This window comes from Amblyomma americanum, chromosome 2 (assembly GCF_052857255.1).
Source record: "Amblyomma americanum isolate KBUSLIRL-KWMA chromosome 2, ASM5285725v1, whole genome shotgun sequence".
NCBI classification, from domain to species: Eukaryota; Metazoa; Arthropoda; class Arachnida; order Ixodida; family Ixodidae; genus Amblyomma; species Amblyomma americanum.
In genome coordinates, this window is record NC_135498.1 from 37,559,713 (window position 1) to 37,577,352 (window position 17,640).

A 17,640-nucleotide genomic window follows, 5' to 3' on the forward strand; every position below is an offset into this window, starting at 1 on the left:
TTGGAAGGTGCACGCGTACTAGGCAGCGCAGAATGTCTGGAGCAGTGCATGAGTCTCAAGATAGGAACAATGCATGGTCGTTTTCGTCGCGGGAAGTTGTCCTGTCTGATTCCTTTGGCGAGGCTCAGCATGTGCATCACTTCATTCCGGGTCCAGTTATGTGTTTGCAAGTCACGCTGGCTTTGCAGCGTTTGACTTCTATGCGTTAATTAAACACAGCTTTTGCCTGTCGGATCCCTGATGTGCACTTTGAAAATGACACGTCACCTATGCTGCTGTCTTCATCATAGAGCGAGGGCTTCTGTCGGAAGCTGAACATTATATAGAGTGGAAAGCTTTGCATGCGCTGATATAGGTTCAGTGTAGGAACACTGCAATCAGCGTGTATTTTTGTTCGAAGGAAAGCGTACGTTTATTCACGATTCTAAATATAATTGCAAGAACGCAGCAGGAAATAGTGTTTATTGGACGCTGACAAAACAGAGCTACGCTGGTCGACAACGCGCGTAATTGCTTTGGCAAGCGGATGGCAGTACAGAAATGGCATTTTCTTTAGAATGACAGCTGCTGTCAGCTGACATGACAGATTTATCGTCTGACACTGTTACAGACGAATGTGCATCGGGGAAATAAATCTTCAAAAACTACGCATCGCGAGGGCTCTGCAAACGCATGGCGTATAAAGCAATATGGAGTGGTGTCGTGTGCAAAGTGGTTGTCGGTGAGAGTAGATTTTTCTCCTTTTCCTATTGTCCATAAGAATGCAGATCCGGCCTGTGCGAGATTTGACAGGGTGATTAGAAATGTTGCAAAACAGGTGTTTGTTGTAATTCGGCGTGATCTTTTGTGAGCGCGCTGTTGTATAGCGTGCTATAAGCATTCAAGTAGTCACTCTCAAGAATGTGCGGTCTGCGATCACATTCTCTACACTCTTAACAAAAATACACCTATATGGTAGTAAAGCGTCCTCTAGCGCTAGAGGACAGTTTTACTCCCTTTGTTTAGAGTGCAGAGTGGTTCGGTAGTGCGTACAGTCGCTGGGGGCTGGCTTGGGTACAGTGCTACGATCGTTTGAAATTCTTCTGTTCTATGTAGTCCAAAACATATCGAGTTTATTTTTGCAGGCAATTTAAAAAGTTTTTTAGAGTTCCCTATGCGCCGCACATTTCAGCTTTTGCGTAGAACACTCTAAACAAAAAGGAGTGAAAAAGGTATAAGCTGTTCTAGCGCACTCTTTAAAAAAAAAAGTGCGCTAAAGGACAGCTTACTCTCTTTTTGACTCGTGAAAAGCTTGTTCGGTGAAGACAAGACGTCTTTCAGGTAGCAAAATACTCCTTTATCGCTGAGAAAATTGGATGCGAAAAAGTTTTCCGTCAGTCGAGTCAAGAAGGTCACGTCCTTACCGAAAAGGGAACTGGTTCCCAGTGCTTAGAAGTGAATGTCAGTGTAGCGTAGCTTCCGAGATCCGCACAAAAAAATCATTGTCTACGCATTTTACTTGCTAAATCGGCCGGTGATGGCGGCACCTGTTTTGTTTCTTGGTGTTTTTTACGCTCAAAACACAAACAAGTAAAAAGGTAGTAAGTTTTCCTATTGCGTGATCCCTTTGATACAGAGTGTGCCCTAGAAGACAGCTTACTCCCTTTTTACTACCATATAGGCGTATTTTTGTTTAGAGTTTATATTATAGTAGCTTCGTTTTCGGTAAGAGTGCTCTCTTTGTGATTAGAACGTGGTACCCAATCGGTACAAGACGACTTCTGTTTGTGGTCATTGCCCTTTTAATGAGAACCGGTGAGGTCTTGCACAACACGTCAGTGATGCGAGCTGTTATTCACTAATGTGGAAGAAACAGCAGTACCTTTGGAGGGGTTTTAATTTAGCCCCGACGAGATATAACCTATAACGTGCATTTGCTACAGCTGGCAATAGAAATAGCAACCCACGAAACCGTTGCTTCCAAACAAGATGAATTTATTAAAGGCCCAGCGTTAAGGTCCCTATCTCGGGGAAGGACAGCGCTGAGAAACAACTCGAGCACAGCAGGCTGGCAGCAGCTGTGCTTATTGAGCAACTCAGTCGTTCAGCAGAGCTAACGCGCACTATTTCGTTCATCTTGGACAGCTTGGCGCGCGAGCAATTTTGACAAGGACAAAAGCTGGCTTACACCTGCGTTTTATTTTGGTACTCAACCGCCGAGCACGCAAGCACGCGCGTACTGCGCGCGCCGGTTCGAATGGTACAGTAATGCGAAAGACACGAACGCGTGCACATTTAACTCAGCTGCATCGTGTGGCCTACAAAAATAGGCGCTGTCTTGAACGCAGCGTTCTTCTTGCCTCTGCTTGTCTCCTGTCGCTTGTTCGTGGTGTTGCTTGTTCGAGTATCCACCATGATAAGGTACACCGTGCACTTTGAGCAGGCAACTGCTAACCCAACGTAGGACTGCAGATGTGACCTGTCATTAGACACCTTTAGCATACCGTGTACCGTGTTACCGTTATCGCTACCGGAGTACCAGGAGCCCGCACGCCGTCACTGCGCATGTGCAGATTAATCCCGATGCTGCTGGCGTGCTCGCAGCTGCCGGGTATCTGGCGCCGTCAAGGCGATTTGCGCATGCGCACTGGAGGCGCGCGGGCTCCCGGTACTCCGCCACTGGCAACACGGTATGCTAAAGGGGTCTATTAGCACCGTGTGACGTATGATTAGCAGCGGTTAATGTAGCCTGTAGTTAAATACGTTCGGTCTTTCGAGGATCGATCAGCAACCTTTGAGGGTTACTTGGTGTATAATTGGGATAAGTCTTGACGCAGCCTTGTTACCGACGAGTTCAAATTTTCGGCGCACGAATGTTTGCGGGCTAGGAAAATAGAATTGGATTAGAATAATGATATCTTATGACTCCCCATCACTCTTTCTCCTAATATTTGGCGAGCGCGATGGTGAAGCGTTGATGCTTTGCTGCTTGGCACAGCGATGTATAATACCTGCATGCGACCTACTTTGATACGCACTGCAGACGTTCGCTTAGTCGTTGTTTATCTAAAAAGGGGTCAAGGCGAGCATTTACGACGAATCCCTGTATGGTGTTTCATGAGGCGTATTCCGAACCACAGCAGCTTAGCTTGAGCGAGCATGAACCTGCGCCCGTCGCTGCACATTATCCCCACAACTGTGCTTGCACACACACGCACACACACTCCGACAAGCACACGGTGCGAGACCTGGCGCAGCTGCAGAATGCCGCCGTTTCCTATGACCTGACAGACGGAGCAGCTGCAACATGGCTTCTATCATGCGATGATGTGCGCCAGGGCACCGCGTCTGCCGGCGAAAGAACAAAAAAACAAACAAAAAGCACGCAACTGGCTTGGAGTGTGCTAACAACTGGAGCGTCCCACTGCATCTGCCTCGCTGAGCTTGACTGCGCTGCTGCCGATACCTGCAGTGGTTGCGTCGCGCGCCTTTTTCTGCCATGGCAGAAACGGCGACAGCGTGATTGTTTCCCCGCCACGACAAGGGACAGTGTATCGTGCCGCCGTCTCCGCCCATTCCTTGGTAGGTGCCGGATCCACGACGCCCAACGCTGTGCGACCGCTCGGAACTTGGCAGCGAGTGTCCACCGTTCGGATGTAGCCCGAGCCACGTGGTGGCGTGAATATCACCCTATTCTTCGAGGTTCGTACCAGCTTTTGTTCTGGCTTTATGAATTGCAGCTGCTGCACAGAAGTGTAGTGCATCTATAAAGCTCGGGAATCGTGGTGACGAACGACATTACCCTGTTGCCAAGTTCTGTTGTGGATTGAAGCGAATGTTCAGTGATCTATTGGCGAAGTCAAGAAAGCTTGCCTGTTGTTTACGATGTTTGTTTATTAGCCTTGCGCACGTAACGTTTGTTGTGCTCGTGTCATCGGAGCAGTGCCTTGACTAGGCGTCGGAGTGTCTTGGACGACGCAGTGGTGGCGATATGGACATCGAGCCATACAGTGAACTCTAATATTTGTTGCTGGTATAGTTTGTGCACGTTTCTAGGTAATAAGCTGACGCAACACTGGGCAAGCACAATTAATACACTCGGGACAAGGCGGCTTTCCCTGTGAGTATCCCTTGTGCATGCATGTTGTTGCGCTATCTTATTAGTAAACTTTAAAAGCGGTCAAACCAGAATGTTTGCTGTCTGAGAGGAGACCATAGAGCAAGCCCAGTGCGGCGTGTAACCACGTGGGCCCCGCGTGGTTTGATTTTGGCCAGTCGGCTCTTGCGTGCAGAGATCATAAGCGTTGTCTAATAAGCCACGCCGTAATATATTGGTTTATGGGGGTTTAACGTCCCCAAGCGACTCAGGGTATGAGAGACGCCGTAGTGAAGGGCTCCGGGAATTTCGACCGCCTGGGGTTCTTTAACATGCACTGACATCGCACAGTACACGGGCCTCTAGAATTCCGCCTCCATCGAAATCCGACCGCCGCGGCCGGGATCGAACCCGCGTCTTTCAGGCCAGCAGCCGAGCGCCATAACCACTCAGCCACCGCGGCGGCCGCCGCAATATGTTATCGTTAAGTATATCGCAGTTCACTTAACGAAGCCGCCAAGTTTGCAGTTTCATTTTCGTACAACACTTTGGAATAGGTTTATATATTGTAGTGCAAACCTTCCGGACGTGGCGCCTTTGCTGTAATGGTGTGCTGGTTCTTAAGGTGGCGACGGGGGCAGCAAGGGACCTGTGCAGCGGCCGAAACTGCTGTGTGGCCTTGAGCCAAAGTTCTGGTCGATGAAGGCAAGCGAATGACTGCGTTCCCTGATGCGCAGTCTTAACACCTTGGCTTCACGCGAAAGTGACAATCAGTCTCCCTTATATATCTCAAAACGTAGCCGTCATGGTCATCATAAACAGGCGATTCATGTACACTGCCAGAAGAACGCTTATGCTATGCGTTTTCATACATGCCTTCGGAGCTGTTGTAGCTTTAACGTGAGATCATCTGAACAGCGGCTTGTCGCAGAAAAAGTTATCTGACGATCGCAACTCAGATCCTTGGGAATTGGCACGTTTTCTTGTATACACGTTATGTACACAATCCAGAAGTGCAGGTGGAAAAAGAATAGTAGTAAGCAACTACACGGGCATTTGTGCAGAACGAACTTGTCTATCAGATGTCGCAATTAACATTTGTCTGCAAAATCTAATGTGATCTAAAAAAAAGGTTGAAGTGATCTAGATGCTAAATTTTCTATTTTTCTTAGGCTGGTTACATGCTCTCGACCTTCACAGATATTTGCGCTGAGATCTTTTTGATCCTCCATATGTTTTTATTGAATTTGTTGTGAGATTTTGTTGATTTTTCCAGCTAAAGTTTTGAATAGGTCATTAGCAAAATTTAAAATAACTTGGCGCTTCCCTCCTTACCATTACGACTACAATTTGTGAGGACGTGAAATTTTTCTTTGCAGATGCAAAGTATGTCTCCAAAGCGACGATGGGTCTCATTTAATGTAATGCATCCTTTCGGACAGTCAGTGTAAGGGCGCCGTGGAATTTACGTATTAAATGGTATAGTGAAATCCCCACTATAGAAACAGCGTCAGAGGGACATAACTTATTTCTTCTTTTTTATGAGGGGTTGACTTTGGCCTATTTTCATGTATTGAAAGCCTTTAGTCTGTATACATCCGTTTATTTTTTTAGTGGGTGTCACCATTCATTGTTCTTCACAGCGCTTCACAGTACCACCGAAGAAAAAAGTTTTCTGTGTGGTGGCGCTGTATTTCTAGTGTAGGTAATGTACTTTCCGACTCGGCCTGCAAACGTAGCTTTCCTAGTTTGGAATGTTGTCATGTTGAAATTTAGGGTGTTTCCAGGCCTGTTCGAGTTCTGCAACGTGGACTCAAAAGTAGCGATTAGAAATGAAGGGCACTTCTCTTTCACATATTCATAGTTATTGGCATAGCAACACCTTCTTAGGTTGTTTAGCGGAAAGTGGGGATGACCATTGTAGCGGTGTTCTTGAAACACGTGGCTCTCGCTGCCAAGTTTGTTCATCAAGGTTGGTCCATCCTCGAAGCAATTTGACAAAATTTGGTTGCGCGCTGGGCTTTTTAGCTCTTCCTGTTTCATGGGGCCCTAAGGAACATACTAGAACCTGGCTAAGTTCAGAGATTAGTGAACCAAGATTGCGAATAATCTATTTTTATCGAAAACAGTTTGCATAAGCCATAAAAATACGTGAAAAAATAGCAGACGGGTTAGCATGGATAAGCGCTGAAAATCCTGCGGTAGCACCAGCTAGGGCCATTTGACCTACAGGTCTTTGCCATAATGGCCTTATACCTAAAGGCCTTTACCCGCAATGAATTTATCATGAAAGCCTTCACCCTAAATGCCTTTAGTTAAAGACCTGCTAGGTGCACACACGAGGCAGGTTGCCCTCAACTCGGTGGACTGGTTGGCCGCCTGTCACAAAGTAGGCTTCAGGGACGTACTTACAGCTGGAAACAATATGAAAGAGAACATGGGAACGCCTGGCCGCCGCACTTCGTAGAGCGCTGTTTCCGAGACGCGGCGAGAATCGGTAGCAAAATGCTCATGCTCAGAAAGCACAACCGGCTGCTCTTTCTGCGTGTGCCCCTGGTACCGCTGAGGCCACGCGCTCCGGCGTTCTCTTTCATATTGCTGCCAGCTGTACGTTCGCATGCCGAAATCGGAAAATGCTCCTAGTAGTGCTACCGCACTAAAAGCGATAGACTGTAGCGACACCCCTAGAGAGTTCCGTCAACTGTGCTTGGACAGGTGACTTCTCCGCTAGCTGCGATTGGCTCATCGCTTTCACGTGGAGCACTATTTTGACTCAGAGTAACGCTGAAGTAGGAAACGAGCACAGCGTCTCTTTCGATTTCGAAGCGTCTCCCGTTTCCCATGCAGCTCAGTCGGCCTGCAAAGCTGTCGCGAGCAGCAGCCTCAGAAGTACAAGCCAGAAACAATCTCTCGCAATCGCTACCATGGTCGCGGCAAGGTGGCGCCATCTGTTAATCAATATATTAACAAAGGCGTGTGTTATCGGCGGAATAGGTGGTTTTGTTTTCGTTCGTTTTTTTTTATGATTACTCGAATGTTTCGCTGGAGGACAGACGTCGTCACAAAATGACGCAACATGACCGGCATTTCTTGGGGGTGAAGGGGAAGGAAGGAATCGAGCATTTCATTTATGTTTTTTTTTTTTCAGCAACACAGTCGGCAATAACGCTGGTAGTGTTTTGGTAGGGTAACCTTTAAGTTTGGGACACCTTCTTGTTTCCATGAATTTTACTTTTTCGTCCCTTTTAAGCTGTGTAGTTACGTCGCAATTGCTTCGGGGCTTTGGCGCATTGCCGACGATCTCGGTTCCACGGAGCTACTAGTAAAGCTCTGTGCGCAGCTAAATTCCCCGCCTGCGGTGCGATCCTCAGCGGCCTAGAAGAGTTCAGAGTGTTTTAGAATACCGGACGTTATAATCGAAGAGATCTCTCCGTATTAACTTTCCACACAATCACCGTCGTCGCTATTAAGGTAAGCTGCCGACGCTGAGTTCAAAGTAAAAGTTGAAAGCTGGAAAGTGGCGAAGAGCGTCACGGGCTCGCATTGAATGTCATCTGCGAGGAGAAAGCCGAGTGCGATCGCCTCGGTAGCACTTGCGATGTAAGGCTGAAGCCTTGCGTGGACCCGGATGAAAAACGCCTCCACAAGTGGCAGCTGCTGCAGCTGGCGTTTTCCAAGTGTTGTGATAATCCGTCGAGCTGTGAAGCCGCTGAACTTTGGCTGAAGGAACTCGTATTGAGGTCTGTTACGTGTTCCTGATGAGTGAGATTGAGCAAAAAAAAAGTAAATCGAATGTCACAATGAGCGCTGTTCACAAGCTGTTCCAAATTTCGGATACTCGCCCACCCCTACTAGAACAACAACATACTGCGAAAATTATCGTTTTGGGCGCACCTGGCTTTTGAGGCAGCTTGGAGCAATTTCGCATATTTAATGCTTTTGGGGCAACAAGGCGCTGATAATCAGCTTTACATCAAAACAGCGCAATTGGGTTCAGATGTCTCAACCATGGGGAGATAGAAAACATAGCTTCGGCGACGGAGTTCAGGCTGCTGATCGCTGTGTTCACACGGTTTTTGTTCAATTGTCATGTGCGATCTTGGTAAAGTGTTCAGGCCGCAGGGTGTGGTTTTGAACAGTATAGCGATTGCATTTACAGCATCCTTGAAGGTAGGAAGGCCTAGTGGGGGGAAAAACAAGTCTCTCTCGGGACATTTTGGACTTCCCGTGTGCCGCAAGAACCGTGAAGGCTTGAAGACAAACTTTTTGGCCCGAATTGTTATGATCAAGGATCTTGCTTGTATTGACTAGAACATTAAGGAGCCCACTAAGTGCCTGCCATAGTGCGCCAATCTGCCTGAATAGCTGCTACGACTGTATTGTGATGAGTCATGCCATCCCAACGTGCATCGCGATCGACTCGAGGGAGCTGTCATTGACTAATGCTTGCCGGCGTTGCCTGCGCGTAGATTTCTAGTTTACTTTGCAGCAGTAACTATACATGGCACTTTCTCCCGACTAAATGACATCGACATCGGTGCAGTATGTAATCACTCAAGCACCCGCTTTCACCACCTGAACAATAGGCGTTGTTCCTCTGTGGTCATCTTATGCAGGCATGTCTGTCCCACGTAGGCAATGCATCGGGATCTTCGATGGACAGAAAGGGGTGGGACAGTACTACGGCTTTGTCTTAGGCCTGGAGAGCGTCAGCAATTTATGAGGTTTATTTTTGAAATTCACCTCTGCTTTCCAGCTATTGTCATCGGGTGACTATGCTCTTGCGGCAAGACCGGAGGGTGCCTTGAGTGGTCTTCGACCGCCTTGTGTACTACATACAATTCATCGTATCAGTAATTTCAAGCAATTGTAGTGTGTCGCCTCTCGAAGTGAAAGAGATGAAGCCATGGTACATGCACAATGTTTGCGAGGACTGCGTGTGTGGCTGTATTAATGACTTTTGCACCTAGCGGTTCGGCGAGTGCTGTCGCTGCACGGATAAGTAAGTCACAATGATACCGCAAAGCTTCGCACGGGCCATCAGCACTGCGAGAGCTAACCGGTCATTGTCCTGCCTTCAGTTGCATCAGGCAGGAAGTCTTTGGAGACAGGAAGTTTTTAGTGACCCCCAAGGCGCCTCTCCTTTCCTCACAATCGCAACATCACCATCATTTTGTAATAATATGAAATCAACACTTGATCAATGTGCTTGAAATTGAAAAGACACAGCAGTGGGCTTCCAACAGAATATTTGTTGCTTCTTGCAGTGACTGATGAATGAGGGGCATTCTGCGCAGTAAGCGGCGACGTCATCGCCTTGGGATGTCGCGACCAAAAGCGACCATATTACATTCCGGGATAGTGAGGATCTTATTCCCTTGGGCGCTCTACAGGATGTGGCCTCTGTGCTCACGCGATCCTGGTTGGCCTGTCCAACGGAGACCTTGGAGTTGGGTTTCTCACGGGTTTTGGGAGTGGTACAACACTGGAGTAAATTAGACGGCAGAGCCGCCTTTGCTCTAAGAGAATGTGACTAATGTTTCATGGGGGTGAAGCTGCGTAGCACATCCGGCAGAGGGCACTGCGACGCGAATAGAGCCCCCTGGTAGAATGCTCCCGCCTGCCTATCCGCCGCTCGCTGTTCGGTGCTGCATTTCGTTTCGCAGCGTTGTCGACAGATGGCGCTCGACATAATTGTCGCCTATAGAAGCAGACTGTAGAATTGCATCTAAATTGGATAAGGCAGATCAGGAACGAGTCGTTATATGATGAGTTGATAACTCAGCAAGCAGTGCCCTACACTTTGAAGCTATAGATCAGGATGTCTAGAACGCGAAGCTACAAAAAGAAATTTAGCCAGGGAGATGACACATGTGCAGTGCGTGTTAAATCTATAGAAGCAATTGAAAATCTCAGTCGAATGTGGTGGTATCGATCAGGATGTCGATACAGGCGCAGTCACTATCGCTGAGGGTCTAGGTCTTAGTGCTAACAATGGTCATGGGAATGAATCCGCGGTAGAAGTTAACAAGAATGATTAGAGGATTGATGGCTCAAATTCAAAGATAAAAAAGGATTGAAAATTGTATTTAAAGCAAATGGCGAATTTATAGAGCAATCTTTCACGCCGTTAAAGAAAAAATAGCAGATGGTTTTAGCACGGCTCAGCTCGAAATATCATGCGGTAGCACTAGTGGCGTTTGTCGATTGCATTGCGGTCTCCTGTTATCGACGCCCTCTTGTTGACAGTCCTGTACATTATATTCCATGTCTACAAGTGGCGTTTTTACCGATTTGCAGTGAGAGGAGCCAAAAGCCGTGGTGTTTTTATGGGGTATCTGCTCACTGGAGAATCCGTGGTATGGATCACATACGGCAAGTAGTTAAATATGCCCCTGAGTGCGCCAGTTGTTCAGGAACCATTCTCAAGCATTAAGAGGTCTGAATATTCGTGCGTGGAGCAAAATATTTTGCCTGAGTTGCTTGTGTCGTTTATTCTTTGCCCTGCGTTTTACCGTTGCTTGGAATCAAGTCTCACTACCGGACCCTCCCACTGCGATGCCTTTGTGACGTGTGCTATTTTGACGAGGGATCGAATTTTTGCATGCCTGTGCGTGCTTGGTCGGAATGATGGACACTCTATTGTGCGGCAAGCGCAAGTGCGCGGAAAGCATCGTCTTGCGCGCATGTCTTCAGTTTGACGCTGTGATCGGCTGACGTCCGCGTGCGGATAGGCATTCCATGCGGCAGTGAACTCAAGTTCGTCGCCTCGTCGGGTAAATGTCGCCGATAGCTGTTCGGCGAATCTCGCAGTGCGTGAAGGCGACGAGTCCCGTAGAACGTTGTATTTTGCATGCGTCCTTTGGTATGCGTGGTTCATTTCTTATCTCTTTCTGCTTATTACTTCAGGCTCTTTCGGTCCCCTTCTTGTACTACAAGGCAGCCTACACTACCGAGCGTGATAAGTGGGTTCTTCCTTTTCTTGATCTGCCCGTTCTAGGCTGCTTGGGTAGAAAGTGGCGTACTGCCAGGTTTTTCACCGCTTCAAGCGTGGGTAGGATGGGATAAAGCTTCATTCCTTCCATCTTTCACATAAGCAGCGTTGAGCATGCATCCCTCAGTACTAAGCCCTGAACTCCCGGTGTTTCTAGCGTGCACTCTGAGCATGCACTCGCGATCTGGCAACCTGGTACTTTTGTTGAAGGGGCGTTGTCCGTCAACCGGCACACCGCTTACGTGGGAAACTGCATGGGTCACACAACGCGGAAGTGAGAGGTGCCGTAGTGGAGGGCTCCGGAGTAATTTCGACCACCTGGGGATCTTTAACGTGCACTGACATCGCGCAGCACACGGGCGCCTTAGCGTTTTTCCTCCATAAAAACGCAGCCGCCGCGGTCGGTTTCGAACCCGAACCTTTTTTCTTTATCTTCCTCCTTTATCCCTTCCATTACGGCGCGGTTCAGGTGTCCAACGATATATGAGACAGATACTGCGCCATTTACTTTCCCTAAAAACCAATTATTATTATTATCACACAACGCGGCTCATTTGCCACTCACTCTGACGTAGTTGTCCAGAAACGTGCGGGGTGGGAGGGCAGTGGCATGTCGACGTCGCATTCATTGTCAAGATTCGTGCTGTGATAGCTAGCGTGGCGGCATGAATGCACTCGTAGCAAGTTGTGCGCACCGTTACCTCTGGCACTCAATCATTTTGAAGCCCGCGTAACCCATGCGCAATTAAATACCCTGCATGTACCGTGATTCATGCTACACTTATGTCTACCTGAACGCAGCTGAGACACACCTGCAACAGATGCCGACGTAAAATGCGCCCATGATTGTTATAAGAAAGCTTAAGAGCCCCGAGTCTCCGCACCCATCCATCGGTGGCGTCACGCTTTGACACCTGCCAAAGTTGGTGCGTGGAAAAATCGACTGGCACCTGCCACGGTTGGCAGGCTGCTAAATGGAGCGGGAAGTTTCCCCTCTCCTCTTCTAGGGGGGAGCGATGGAGACCGGAAGGTGGCTGTCATGGGAAGACCCTGTCACCTGTCAATGCCATCATGGGAAGAACCTTATCACCTGCCAATGTGGCAGGGTGACAGGTGACGGTGACAAGGAAGCGTCAGCTGCGGTCGCGAATGGAAGCTCGTAACGAGGTTCTTATACTATCGTGTTGTCACAGCTAATGGTAATTATGTGCCCTCCATGCTTTGTCAAGTTACCCTATCCATTTCGTGTTAACCATCAGCCGTGCGACTTGGTTTTAGTAAAAACACCGGTCTTCTTACGCGCAACACACTGGAGTTACTTACCTCACCCTGCTTCTTCTCTGACGTACCGTTGCTCATGCTTCTCTTCGGGACTTTGCGATAAATAGCAGGTTCGGTAGTGTCCGCAGGCCTGTTACCGAGGGATGATTTTTTTTTTTTAGAATAGTCAGCTCTTTTACATTCTTTACAGCTGCACAATGCCGTCAATCACCCACCTTTTCAATTTTTTTCTTACGCTCGGGTTCGGCGGCACGGTTATTTATTTTTAGCCTTGATAGAAATGCCTTCGTTTTCCTTTTTCCTCGCTGAAATGCAGCGGTTTATGAGTGTCGCATCGGGGGCACGAACAAATGCTTGATTGCAGTTTTCGCTGGTCCGCGCATCTGGCAGTGCCCTTTGTGGCGCTTCCTAAGCCATATGGAGCACGTTGGAGCGGATTTTGCGAGAATGCGTCGTTACTTCTTGTTCCGGACAAAAATGTGCTCCCTCTTTCTTGCAATCTTTATTTTCTTCTAACGTTGAAAGACGACGTCGTTTCGAATCGCGTCTTGTTGAGAATTTCGCAGCTGCCAGAGCGATTGAGAGGCGAACGCAGGTGTTCCTATTGTCAGTGTTGAATAGGGCACCAGTTATTAGCATTTAAACGAAAGGTCAGGCGCTTGCAATCTGTGCTCTGCCTATAGTGTTCTCTGCTGAAATAGAACAGCTTTCGCCCGCGCTTGTTTGCAATATATAGGCCGTGTTTTGGGTATTCATCATTCTCGAAAGCTCTCGTGCTTGATTGGTGCCACGAGTGGGAAGCAGCGTTTGGCAAACATCGTGGCATTTTGTGTCTTTATGTAACCCGGAACGCTGAAGTCGAATGTCGCTGTGGATTTGGTCCCGCTATATTCGCGAAGAATGGCCTGGTGATAGCGCTTAAATGGACGGGTGAGTTTTATTAGATTCGTTACGTGGTTACACACTCCATATTTTTTTTATTCAACGTTCTAAATGTTGAATAAAGTTTTATTGATCTATTTCTACAAAAAAAGGGAGATTATTCGCCCTATTTACGATTGAGCGTACTGGCGTAAGTCTTTTGTTTGTAATGTGTGGTCGTGAGAGCGTTTACCGTGGATGTTATATAAGAAGCACTTGGAGAAAACGTATTTTGTAAGACTATAATATAAAATTTGTTCGCGCTTTTCCGCCACACTGTGTAGAGCCTTGGTTTCACGCAAATAGGCAAATCAATCCGTGGCGGTCGGTGACGCGGGATGCGAAGGCGGAAAACTTGATTGCATCGCCTACGATTTTTCCCAGGAATCAAGTCTACGCAGAATATGTCTGGTGTCTTAGGACGAGCGCAGCATATAGGGGCACAGACGAAATCATGATTGCATGGCCGCGAATTTCAGGAATCAAATTTCGAAAGGAACGCCCATGGTCAAGTCGCTCAGCCACGATGAAGGACAGATGCAAGTCCTAGGATGAGACAAGCGCGAAGTAGTCCTTACAAAAATGGTCTGTAGACAGTCTATAGACTTCTTATAGACTCTATTGTCTTCCTATAGATAATTATTTTTGTCTGTTCATAGTCTATAGACTGCCACTGTCAATATTATTCCTGCCGTCCGCGGGGTCGGTAAGCCTGCTGTCCTTGCAAAAATGATCTGTAGACAGTCTATAGACTTCTTATAGACTCTATTGCCTTCCTATTGATAATTATTTTTGTCTGTTCATAGTCTATAGACTGCCTATAGACAAAAGCCTAATAAACGTGTATGGCCACAAATCTATACATTGTATATAGACTGTCTATAGTATTTGTATTGCCTATAGACAGTTGCCTACGGTTTGTCTATAGAGAGTCTATAGACTTTATAGACAAAAGTCTATGGACAGTCTAGAGATTGTATAACGAAACTTTTGTAAGGGAGTGGATCATAAATTGTTTTACGTCATAAATTTTACTCATAAATTGAAATGTGAAGGAAGGATGAACGGTTATACCACGTGTCGGAGCACACGTATGTCCACAAGTCAGCGAGCACAATGATGTGATTTCGTACAGCTCTGCAGGTGCATCATTGGAATGTGTGTCATAGTTCCGTATTACTTGCCGCAAAGATTATTTAGTTTTATTTTCTGTTCTATATATCGCGAACACTGCGCGTGGTTGTTTGCTTTGCTTGTCTAGCGCTTCACCTTATAGTTTTCTTACAAATTGTGTGTGGCTTTGCATTTTGCGCGATCATCTTCCTTCCGCAAGTAACAAGTAATACTTTGCGAAGCTATTAGGGTATTCAAAATAAATACGGTTCCTATGTGGCCAGTGGCCTCTGATAGTGTTAGACGCATATCTAACACTAACCTCCTCCGGGTGAGAAAAAAAAAGGTCAGTCTACTCGCAGATGCCTTGGTGGAAGACTGGTTCATTCGACTCCTCTTACGACTTGCCCGCGGGTGTTCATTGCCATATTTCGTCCTTGGCGCCATGTAGCTTCTTATGTGGCGTCATCTGTCACACCAGTGCCCCCTTGAGGCGCGCTGGCCGCATACGAGGTGCCTACTACGCTTGCCTTGTAACGACATCTCTGTAACTTAACGCAGTATTTGAGCATAGAGCGACTAGCTACCGCGAGGAGTAATTCGCGCATGCGCAGATGGCTGCGAGGGCCCGGACGCACGCCTGCAGCTGCGCACGCGCAGCTGGGAGCCAGAATAAGCGGATCGTGGCCACGGAACATGCACACCTCTATGCTAACACTCTCTAATGTCGCCAGGAAGAGCGGACAACAATTGTTATTCCTTGCTTGCTGTTTGCGTCTTCTTTTGTAAGCCAGGCATTCCCTTACAGAAATGGTCTATAGAAAGTCTATAGACTTTTTGTAGACTATTGCCTTTCTATAGATATTTATTCTTGCCTATTCATTGTCTATAGACTCTCTATAGATAAAAGTCTACTAAAAGTGTATCGCCAGAAATCTATAGCTTTTCTATAAACTGTCTATAGGATTTGTATTGCCTTTAGACCGTTCTCTAGGGTTTGTCTAAACAGAGTCTGTAGACTTTATATACAGAAGTCTATGGACATTCTAGAGATTGTAAAGAAATTTTTGTAAAAGGGGTGCTCTTTGATAGCCAAATACGAAACATTTATTTAAAGCGCGGCAATTCTGCGTGGCTACTTCGGAGAGGTTAGCAAGAGTTTAGTAGATATAGGTATTCCTGTTCCAGGCAGCTCTGACGGTCCGTCTGAATATGCCACAGGGGTCGTGACAGTCTATCAAAACTCCGAATTTCGACCCTATCAGTGCGCCAGATTTTCACAAGGAGCTTGTATAGGTATTTTAGATCGTAACTGATGTAATCAAGCAACTCCGGCGGAAAATGACTCGGGTTGTTGTTGTTGTTGTCCACATACTATGGCACATGGCCACATAGGGAGATTGTCTAAGAATTGGGGGGCGCAGAGAGTTTTTGAGGTAAATAATGCCTGGACGAAATTAAAATGAATGGTAAGGACGGAAAAAGTAAACAAAAAGAAACAACGAAATGAAACGGGAAATTCATAACGCACGCAGGCGATCGATACCGACGTTTATTGCTGAGTAGTTAAATGATAATGATAATTGTAAGGATAAAAATAATATTTAAAAAATTAAAAAAAAATTAACAAGGTAGCCGTCTTGATTCCATTCAAAAGTTTTGCACGGCAGTAAAAACGGACTTTTGGCTGTACCCAAGTATGGTGGCTCCAAACGACAATATGACTGGGCTGTTCAAACAAAGGCCAAGCTGTTGTAGAGGTTTCTCTCGGGTACCGCTGCACCATGCACAGTCCTCCTCTTCATCTCTTTTGCAATGTTTTGTTTCCATATTGCACTCGATTCTGGGTGCAGCTGGTGTCCGCTCTGAATGGATCAAGAAACGAGTTTCCCTACGAGTCATTACGATGTAGCTGCTATATTACGCCGACTCCGAATGATAGCTGTCCTTCTCCGGGATCGTTAACCCTATCCATCGCAAATTATCCATCCATGATATCACCCCGTTTTCTGATCACTCATATTCCGAGGTGTGAGGTAGCAGTGAACGATGCACAACTTTGTAGTTAGTATAATCTCGTCTAAGGGCGGTACCTGTGTATGGGCCACACACCCTGTTTTGTACTAGATGATTGAGAAAAAAAACGGGTATAGGTTTTTTTATTCGTGTATGGGCAACACCTTCAGAAGTCATGCAAGAAGGAAAAAGTTAGGTGGTGTTTAACCACGGTTATACAAAACTGTCGAGCAATACCATTTTGGCAATAGCCCGGGCGAAATTTGGAGGTCGCTATCGTATCGGGCACGCCGAATTGTGGTTGGACATCGATTGTGGTCCTGATATACCAAGGTGAAACTTCGGAGCTGGGCCGGGCCAAATTTTGGAATTTTGAAAAACTGCGGAGAATGTTTACTACATTCGAATCAGTGCGAAAGCTCGCATTGGTGCTACTTAGGAGACGGTGATGGGGTGGGCAGTGCCGCCGGACGGAGCAGATGGAAGTTGAAGAAGACGATGCTCTCCAAAGCACATCGCGAGTGTGTGGTGCAGTTTAACACGCGGCGTGTTCGGCTTTGGCGATAGCCTATAGCGGTCTCGCGCGGCCTCCAGTGAAGCTGATCGGTTCGTGCAGCCGCGGTTTCCACTCGCTGTCGTGGATGTGATTTCTTTTTCTGCGTCTTTTTTCCATCTAGGTACATTTTGATTTTGGCTAGGCTGAATGTCAAACTCAGACAGCGCACAGGTCACGTGTTGAGAGGAGTTGGTGCATCGAGTATAGCTACCACTCTAAAAAATAATTGGCGGTGGTTTAGCTTTGGTTAAACCTGGAGTGACGCGATAGCTACAGCTGGCCGAGTGGAACTTGGCCACGTGACCAACCGCGTGAGGAACCACCTGATCAGCCGCGCCGCCGGCAGCTGCTCCGCACCACGTGACCAACCACGTGACAGCGTGGCGGCGCAGCCACTGCGTGGCGGCACAGCCACAGGGTGGCAGCGCCACCGCGCTGAAGGCTCGAAATGCTACCGTAATGTAGCTATCGCTACAGAACTACGGCTCTTGCACTAGTTTATACTAAATGCTGGGAAATGGGTTCGCGACCAGCGTTGTAATGGAGAGCGCGGGGCACGCTTCTTGTGAGGAGAAGGGCGGAGGATCTTGGCAGTTCATCCCAATATTGGACCCATCGCTCAGGCAAAGCCGCGGTACCTAAGCGAGCGTTTCAGCTGTACAACAACAAAAAAACGTGGTTGTG

General features: G+C 47.3%; 1 protein-coding gene across 5 annotated transcripts in view; it reads left to right on the top strand.

Annotated features, from left to right (window-relative positions):
* LOC144121014 (uncharacterized) overlaps positions 1–17,640 on the top strand; it is a 178,828-nt gene that overhangs the window by 115,527 nt on the left and 45,661 nt on the right. Inside the window, exon 1 of one of the 5 annotated variants that reach the window (XM_077653915.1) lies at positions 3,567–3,681. The exons of 3 other annotated variants lie outside the window; for them this stretch is intronic. The gene's annotated coding sequence lies outside the window, so the exon portion shown is untranslated. Of the gene's footprint in view, positions 1–3,566; positions 3,682–13,107; positions 13,281–17,640 lie in introns of those variants that run through there. One more of the 5 variants, XM_077653916.1, reaches the window with a different exon arrangement.